The sequence below is a fragment of the Lactuca virosa genome, chromosome 5 (genome assembly GCF_052849685.1).
Source record: "Lactuca virosa cultivar CGN04683 chromosome 5, Lactuca_virosa_CGN04683_v6, whole genome shotgun sequence".
NCBI lineage: Eukaryota > Viridiplantae > Streptophyta > Magnoliopsida > Asterales > Asteraceae > Lactuca > Lactuca virosa.
Genome location: NC_136430.1, coordinates 284,667,587 through 284,676,515, shown reverse-complemented (window position 1 = coordinate 284,676,515; position 8,929 = coordinate 284,667,587). Strand labels below are relative to the sequence as shown.

General features: G+C 32.3%; 1 non-coding gene across 1 annotated transcript; it reads right to left on the bottom strand.

Annotated features, from left to right (window-relative positions):
- Positions 1–1,442: 1,442 nt before the first annotated feature.
- Positions 1,443–1,549, bottom strand: LOC145118291 (small nucleolar RNA R71). Its single transcript, XR_013713249.1, has one exon. It is a non-coding gene; the product is annotated as a small nucleolar RNA R71 (small nucleolar RNA).
- Between the last annotated feature and the right edge of the window lie 7,380 nt (positions 1,550–8,929).

Here is an 8,929-nt window from a genome sequence, read left to right as displayed (position 1 = left end):
CCTCTTCATTATTTCAAAATAGGTTACAATTGTTGACCCGTAACTATTACATTGTTATAATTATGCTTAGCCAAGAAACACGGGCGTTACAGGGCGTTCCCTTGCTGAACGTTAGACGTTCTCATGCCACGTGTCACCATCTGGTGGCAATCCGTGGTGAGAAAGCAGTGGCTTAGATCGCGCCACTTGTTACTCGCTGGTTACTCCAAAAATAATTATCTTCAAAAATCCGTAACTTTCGCATGCAAGCTCTGTTTTTGACGTTCTTTATATTTGCGTGTAGGTATCAACGGGATCTATAACTTTTGTTCAGACTCTGTTGGCTAATTTTGACTTTATTTTTAAAGTTATATTTTAACAGGCTTAGACAGTTAAAGTCCGTTAAAAATTCATAACTTTGTCATCCGACGTCCGTTTTCAACTGTCTTTATATCATTGATCTCCTATTAATGAGATATTCAATTCTCATTTAAGTTGTGTCGGCTAAAAATCGATTGATCTAAAATTCAATTTCCGGGTAGTGCACTACTATGCTAAATCTTAGAAAAATCATAACTTCCTCAAACGAAGTCAGATTTGGACGTTATTTTCATGTACGTTCTCGGTTTAACATATACTAAGAATTTCATTTAGATTTATAAGGCTAAAAAGTATTTTGTCAAAAATTTACTTTTTACGATACGCGGAGCCGTGCCGCTTTTGTCGCAAAACTTCGACGGGTCATAACTTCTTCATTATAAGTCGGATTTCAGCGTTCTTTATATGTACAAAACCCTTGTGACATATAATATAAATTTGGATAAGATTATTTATCCTAAATAATCTTCTATCAAAAAAAGTCATTTTTGACGCTTATTATCTCTAAATTGACTAGTTCGAATCTGCGGGCGTTACAGCTTTCCACAAGAAGAAAGGCAAGAAGGGCAAGTCAAGCAATACTTTCAAATCCGAAAAATTCAAGCTTTTCAAAAGGACGCCTGATAAGAAGGGGATTGGATACAATCCAGAAACATCTACCGAAGAAAGTTCAGACGAGGAAGAGAATAAAAGCGATGTTGAAGAGATGGCGGACATAACGAGAATGAAGATGGGGGAATTACAAGAATAGGATACGTGAAGAACATAGACCAAGTCTAGTTCCACCCAAGATATCAGCCAAAATAAGTTTTAAGCTCAAGGGTCATATTCTATCAATGCTCAAAGACATACCTTTCGATGGGAAAGAGTATGAAGATGCTTTCAAACATATTGATGAAGTAAAGGACATTGCCAACTACTTCAATGTTCCTGATGTGCCAAGAGAATTCGTGCTATTAAGGATGCTTCTGGTGACATTTACTGGTGAAGCAAAGGATTGGCTGAAGTCACTTGCACCAAGATCCATTACTACATGGGCAACTCTTCGTGATATTGAGCAACTTAGTGCACCTTCCAAGATCTCAAACCTCAAGAAGAATATTTCTAATTTTCAACAAGAGGTTGGAGAGTCTCTATATTAAGCATGTGAGAGATATAAGGACTTACTTAGAAGTTGCCCTCAACATGATCTTAATGTCCAACAAGAAGTTTCCATCTTCTATCATGGGGTGAATGTAACAACTAGACAACTTCTTGACTCCCAAGGACCAATGATGAAGAATGAGTCGACAACTATCAAAGAGTTCATTGAAGAGTTTGTGAAACACTCACGTGAGTACCACAACCCACGGGAGGATGTTACTAGAGGGAAAGAAGATGGAGGAAAGAAAACATGGTTGTGGTTTTGGAAAAGTTAGAAAATATGGATAGGCAAATGACAAAGTTGGATTAATCTATCCATGCCATAAGATTTGGGTGTGGTAATTGTAGTGGGCCACATTTGACCAAGGATTATGATTTGGATAAAAATGGGAACAAGAAGGCAAGTGTTCTACTCTAGTGGTGACAAGTATGATGAAGATTGGAGGAAGCCCAAGAAGAAGTGGTTGCCATATGAAGAGTACAAGAATCAAGAGAGAGAGAGAGAGAGAGAGAGAGAGAGAGAGAAATAGACAAACCGGTCAGGGTTTTAACCAAAAAGAGCAACCACCACCCGAAAAGAAGATGGATTTTGAGTCGGTACTTCATATATTTATGGAAGCATCTAAAAATATACATGATGCTATTGATGCTAATGTCTAAAATCATCAAGTTTACATCAAAAACATAGAGACTCAAATAGGGTAACTTACAATAATTGTTAATGAGAAGTTACCACCTACAAATCAAGACCCAAAATCACTACCTCATGCAATGACAATCTACACCGAAGAAGAGGTTCATTCTAAGCTAATTATGACCCATGAAGCAGCTACCATCAAGCCCAAATCGTGTTTGGAAGAAGAGAAGCCCGGAGAAAAAAGAGCAAAAACTGGAACGTGCTCTGATGAGTCACCACGTCGTGGTCTCGAGAAGACAAAAAAATTTCTCTCCCTAATTTGTATCAGCCTCCTTTATCATTCCCATCTCGATCAATCAAGAATTCTCTAGAGCCTGAACAAAAGAAATTTATGGAACAAGTGCTCTAACTCTCGATAAATGCCCCATTCCTCAAGTTCATGGCTAAACTTCCCAAGTTTGCAAAAGATGTTATGACTAATAGGGAGGAGTTGGAAAAGGCTTCAACCATAGTACTTAATGAGTTGTGTTCAGCTGCGATCATCAATGGATTGCCAATCAAGATGGGAGATCCAGGGCATCTCACCTTGCCTTGTGAATTTGGCAACTCCACTTCTATTAATGCTTTAGCCGATTTGGCGGCGAGAAGTCCAAGCTTTACCACACAAGTTTCAAAATTTGATCTCTCCACTACTACCCAAGGGGAGTCTATTCCAATTCTTCCTTTTCAATTTTATATTCTTTAATTGTTTTAGCATGTAATGGGGACATTGCATAATTTAAGTGTGGGGTAGGGCGTTGAATATAGGAATACAAGCATTCTGATTAAAAATTGAAAAATAACTAGGATTTAAAGAATTATTAGAAGGATTTGAAATAATAATCTAAAATTAAATCTAGTTAAAAATTGTTATGTTGAGATCTAGGTTGCTAGTGTTGTGTGGGACGATCCGATATGAGTTTCAATGTTTATTTGAGCCAATATATGTTATAGTGTATTTGTGGCTTCCCTATCCTATTGAAATTATGGAACAAAAACATGACCTTACTTAGTTTGAGGGTCACAATATGTTTAGCATCGTGTACCAGAAATATATCTGGGAGAGCTTATGTAGTCATTGCACTTTAGACTAATACATCTAACCAATAAGGGTTGAAGTTAAGTTCCCTTGCTTAAGCATATGTTTTTCTTTTAGGTTTTTAGTTGAGTGAAAAAAGTGAGAAAAGAAAAAAATAAAAAAAAAATAGAATATATATATATATATATATATATATATATATATATATATATATATGCAAAAGTTTAGGGGAAATAAGAGTCTACAAAGCTATGAAGATCAAGAAATATAATGAAGAAAAGCTCCAAATTATCGAAGACTCAAGAATAAGGCGAAATTTCCCAAGTATTATCTATTGTATTTTTTTTTCTAGGTTATTTTTCCATATGTATGCTTGGGGGTTTAACCAAAAATACCTTGAGTTAAGAAAGTTTTCTGGGGATGGATTCGGAAGGATGCATAAAATGAGTGTTGTTCAAAAAGAAGTGGGGAAGTGTTTATGAATATTGTGAGTATTTAGGATTGGGGAGGTTGTTAAGATAATTTAGACACAAATACATGCATTGCGGTCTTGGCGTAATGGAGAGGCTCAAAATGGATTGTCTTGTGCGATGTTGGTAGCTAAATTATTGATATGATAATAATAAAATAAGGTTTGCTTGAGAGCAAGCAAAATCCAAGTGTGGGGTATTTTGATATGTGCATATTTACCTATATAATTCATGCATATTTCTAATACTTTTAGCTACAACTATGTTTATTTTGGGACAAAAGATGTTTATTATGTTTGAAATATGTTTTGTAGCGGCGAAGATTTGTTCGGGACAAAAAGGAAGCATACGAAGAGTTGGAAGCAGGAAACGAGAGGTAAAACAAAAAAAGACTAAAGACCACGTCGTGGTGATCTCCAAAACGACGTGGTGTGTAGAAGATTTGCGACCAATCAGATGACTTGGTGATTACGGGATAAACTCGAAGACCAGGTCGTGGTGGCGGTCAACCACGACGTAGTGACCAGATTTTGACAATTATAAAACCCAAACATTAGGTCGAACAGGGAGATGCAATCAGTTTTCTGAGGTGAATTGCAACTAAGAACTCTTAGAAACCCATGAGAAGATTGAAATTCAAGTGAAGCTTAAGGATTGAAGAAGATTTATAAGATTTATACATTGTTCCAGTTGGTTTGCTTTTCATATTCATGTCTATTTTAATTTACATGGATCTAGTGTGTTTTTCTGCAACAATGAAATGCTAAATACCTTTTACTTCTATTTGGTGAAGATGAACTTGATCCATATGTGTTGATTTCGATATTTGGATGATTATATTTGATTTTACTTGTGTTTGATATATAAACCCTAGCATGTTTTAGTTCTAGTTTATGTTGCTTATAAATCAGATTTTGTGTATTAATTGATCATATTAAATGCATGAATTTGTCTCCTAATTGTTTATGATCATTAAATAATTAGATATAAGATTAATCACATATTAGATTAAGTAATTAAAGCTACTAACTTTAACTGTGTGAGAGAGAATAATTAGTTTTAATTTGTGCTTGGTTGCTTAACTTGATCATAGGAAAGTAACTATTATCATTCATAGTCCAATTTGTGCTTAATATCGATTTTGTGTTTAACTATTGCATGATCATTGCTTGTTAATTCATAAATTGGCAGGCCTAGATATTTTATCATAATAGCTAGAAAATTGGTAATCAATATAATTTATGCATTAGAAAATAGAAATCAATCATAGGAGAAAAGGAAATCGGATCTAGGCAGAAGTATTCTTTTAATTCTTAAAGTTAATTTGTTTTCTTTGCTTAATTGTTAGTTGATAGTTTAAGTTTTTCTGATCTTGCAAAATCAGTAAAAAAAACCCAATCAAAGTTTGTTGCTTAGTTTAATTAGGAGTAATTAATTTATTTAATTGAATTATGTTCCATGTGATCGACACCCGACTTACCTGAGCTATACTATAATCTGATTAGGTACACTGCCTATAAGTGCATAGTTAGCAAATTAAGTTAGGTTATAAATTTAAAACAAGTAGTACTATTGTGCACGTCACCGCCTCTACTTCTGATTGATTCATTATGTCTCAATGTAAAGACTATCAATGGAACATATTCACGCAATAGTTATTCATCATCAGAATGAGTTTGCCGTTTCTCCCTTACAACAACACCACAACCGTCAGTTATCAATATGTACATGATTTCATTCGTTGTGGATTTTTATTGATTATTGGTATACCCAAAAGGATTATCAATCACCATTATGTATAATTGATTCTAAATGTGAAGGTAATCGTTGTTTTTAATTGATTCTCAAATTAAGTTGATGCGTCTTCTTATTGGCTTTACTTGTTGCGCATAACATCATCCATCCCCTGCTTAATGTTAATTTTCGGATTTCATTTTTAAGTTAATTAAAAGCAAAATCAACATAGTGGTTAATGATTTAAATCATTATGGAAAAAGATAATATTATATTTCTTAGAATTTGAATAGAAGTTGATGCGTCTTCTTTTGTCTGCTTTTTATCAAATGTTTAGCCAAAATATGTAAGTTTTGGTTTGTTGCAAAAATAAAGGCAGTTGATGATGAAAATTAAAAGGAATGCAGACATTAAATAAAGATATTTAGAAAATATTCAAAGTCTTCTAAATCAAAACAAACCCTGTAGAAATTTGGAATGGAAATCAAATCCCAACAAATCTTAATCACTTTGGTATTTTGAAACTCTATCTTATCATCAACATAAAATATTTAGATTCTTTTGAAAAACAAATCTCAAAAAAAGTTCAAAAACAAAGAAAATAAGTTAGGTTCACTGCCGGAAATCGTTGTTTCCGACCTCTTAGAAGAAATGTCGGTCAATCGTCACTGCCGGAAATGGCTGTTATCCGTCATCTTAGAAGTGATGTCGGTCTTTGTTGAACGCTATCTCCACCGTCTCCAGGTATCTGTCGTGTTTACTTTCACACAACCTTTGTTCTTACCCTTTATTTATATTGTTTCCGATCTTAAATTGATCATTTTTCTTATTGTAATTGTTATCTACAAAAGCGTGATTTTTTAATATACTTTACATACAATCTTAGCCCCTACATAATATCACTGATAAAGGTAACTAATAGAGGTATATGCTGTCAAAAAAAATTTGAAAAACAGATGATGCTCCGCTGTCAAAAAAGTTTATTTTGATATTTTATGTATTTTTTTAGAGAGAATTTGTTTAAAAACATTTTTTTTAATGATTCCATTATTTTATAAACATAAATTAATTGTATTTCTTGGTCACCGTAATGAAATTCATATTTATATCTTTCACTTTTCTGATATTTAATTATATTGTATTATTTGCGAACATTTATTTATAAAAAGCCTTTTGAAAGTTCTAATTAGTCTTTCGATAATCACTTGACACATTTTTATTTGGTTCCGTTTTAAAGTTTTATTTTGACCTCTCTAATTTTAATGTTTGTATTCTGCCCCTGCTTTTACTGTGTTCGAAATAATTTGGAGAGTTAGAATTTTTTTGATTATTCATATCATGAGAGTTATTGAATTTGGTGAAAAAAATGAATACGTTAAAGTTTAAACCTTCATCCTATTTGCCGATTAACGTTTTCTTATAGGTTATATTTATTACATTTTCATTCAATATCAATGAGTTTGAATATCTTTTTCATTTTTTTTTTTTTTAGATTATACATATGGCTTATCAGTGTAATGTTTGTAGAAACCACAAATTTTGAGGTTAGATTGAACATCTAAAAAATCTTAATCTTTTTTGTATATTTATGTTTATGTTTGTGGTTTGGTGATTAAAAAAGTTTTTCCATTTACAAGTTCTTTTTTACATATAAGATTACGGGGTTAAAATTTTAGTGGTAGTTGGTAACTCAATTTTGTATATTGAAATCTTCTTTTAACATTTGATTTAATCTTGTACATTGGTTTCAAGTAGTCCATTCTTGGGAAACAAAGATAAATCAAAAGCAAAAACGGCTTAAGAATTTAAGATACAAATACGACGAAGGTGAAAGAAGAAATAACCGCAGGGCTCATCAAAATATATTCATTTTTGTTGTTAGAATTCTCCAATTCTAACGAGAATGTTAGAACTATGCTTGTAATCTATAGTATTTTATTATTATTATTATTATTATTTTGTAATATTTTCATTCATAAAAGAATTATAGTTTTGTATTTATATTTTACAGTCATTCTTAAAAGAATTACAGATTTAGAATTGTAATTTATTTTCATTTTTACACAAATATTTCTTATTCCATTCAAGAAGCGTTTACATTCTTCATAAGATTTATAAATTTACAATTTTAAAAACTTATTCTGTCAAAAATGTTTTTCTTTATTTTAAAAAAAGGTTGTCCTAATTTTTATTTAAAATCAGTTCCTAAAAATCTGGATTTGAATATTTTGTTGCCAAAAATAAGGATATATAAATTGTCCATGTTACCCCTCACATAAATTTGAAATTCGAATTCTTAAAATATTCATAATAATAAATGAAATCATATTTTTTCAAGAATGGTTTTTTTTTCGAGTGATCCAATGGTTAGGATTAAGTTGTATGTTTACACAATAAATATCATTTATATTTGATCCTAGCCATCTCTCTCTCTCTCTCTCTCTCTCTCTCTATATATATATATATATATATATATATATATATATATATATATATATATATATATATATAGAGAGAGAGAGAGAGAGAGAACTAGGTTCAAATGTTTCTAGCAATTATTGTGTTCCTAAATGCACCAATGAGAATTCAATAAATAATAAACAGTTAAATAATCATTTAAGGGTATTTTGGATATTTTGTACTTTTTAATTAATGAATCATTTAATTGAAATCCTGCAATTAAGGAAATAAAATTAATATTTTTGACCTAGTCTCTCTCTTGCATCGTGTCTTATATTCAAGGAATTACCAAGATGAATGACCGATTCAACAAGTTTGGAACAAAGAATCGGAGCCACAACTATGGTGATCGACACCCCAAAACACAACCGATCAAGACCTCGATTTCTTCTTTCTTCTTCCAGTCGACGCACACCACAGATAGAAGGAGTCGATCGCTTCTTTTTTTTTCTGATGCGCACACACGAAATGGAGAAGAGAAACGCATGCACCCCTTTTCTTCCCTCCTGACGATCGATACTTAATAACCCAAGTTAGTTGAGACTTTTCCTGCTCGAATGTATAAGTCCATCAAGAAACATATGAAGCCAAATCAATCCTCATAATCCCATCGGACGTAACCCCAGGAAGATTTAAGGAGATCTATGATCGATAAAATTGATTTGGTAAGTTTCTTTCGACATCTATGATCGACAAAATCATATTGATTTTATCAAGTCGTCCAGACTTTATCTTGATTTTGATGCAAGATCGAGATTGTGTTCATCATTTTATTAAATTCGATTTCTTCAATGTTCTATTTCTGTTCGACTGAAGAAATATTCTGATACAACTTACACTTCAGAGTCATAAGTTGGAGTTTGTTTCGAAAAAGTCAAAATTTGTGTTCATATTTCTAAATCGATATTGCAAATGTGTGTTTGTTTCTTGAATTCATGACTGGGAATGGATGCAGATGTGTGTTGATGATTCAATCACAGCTCTTGAATTCTATATTCAATCACAACTCTTGAATTTTGTATTCAATCACAGCTCTTGAATTCTGTAATG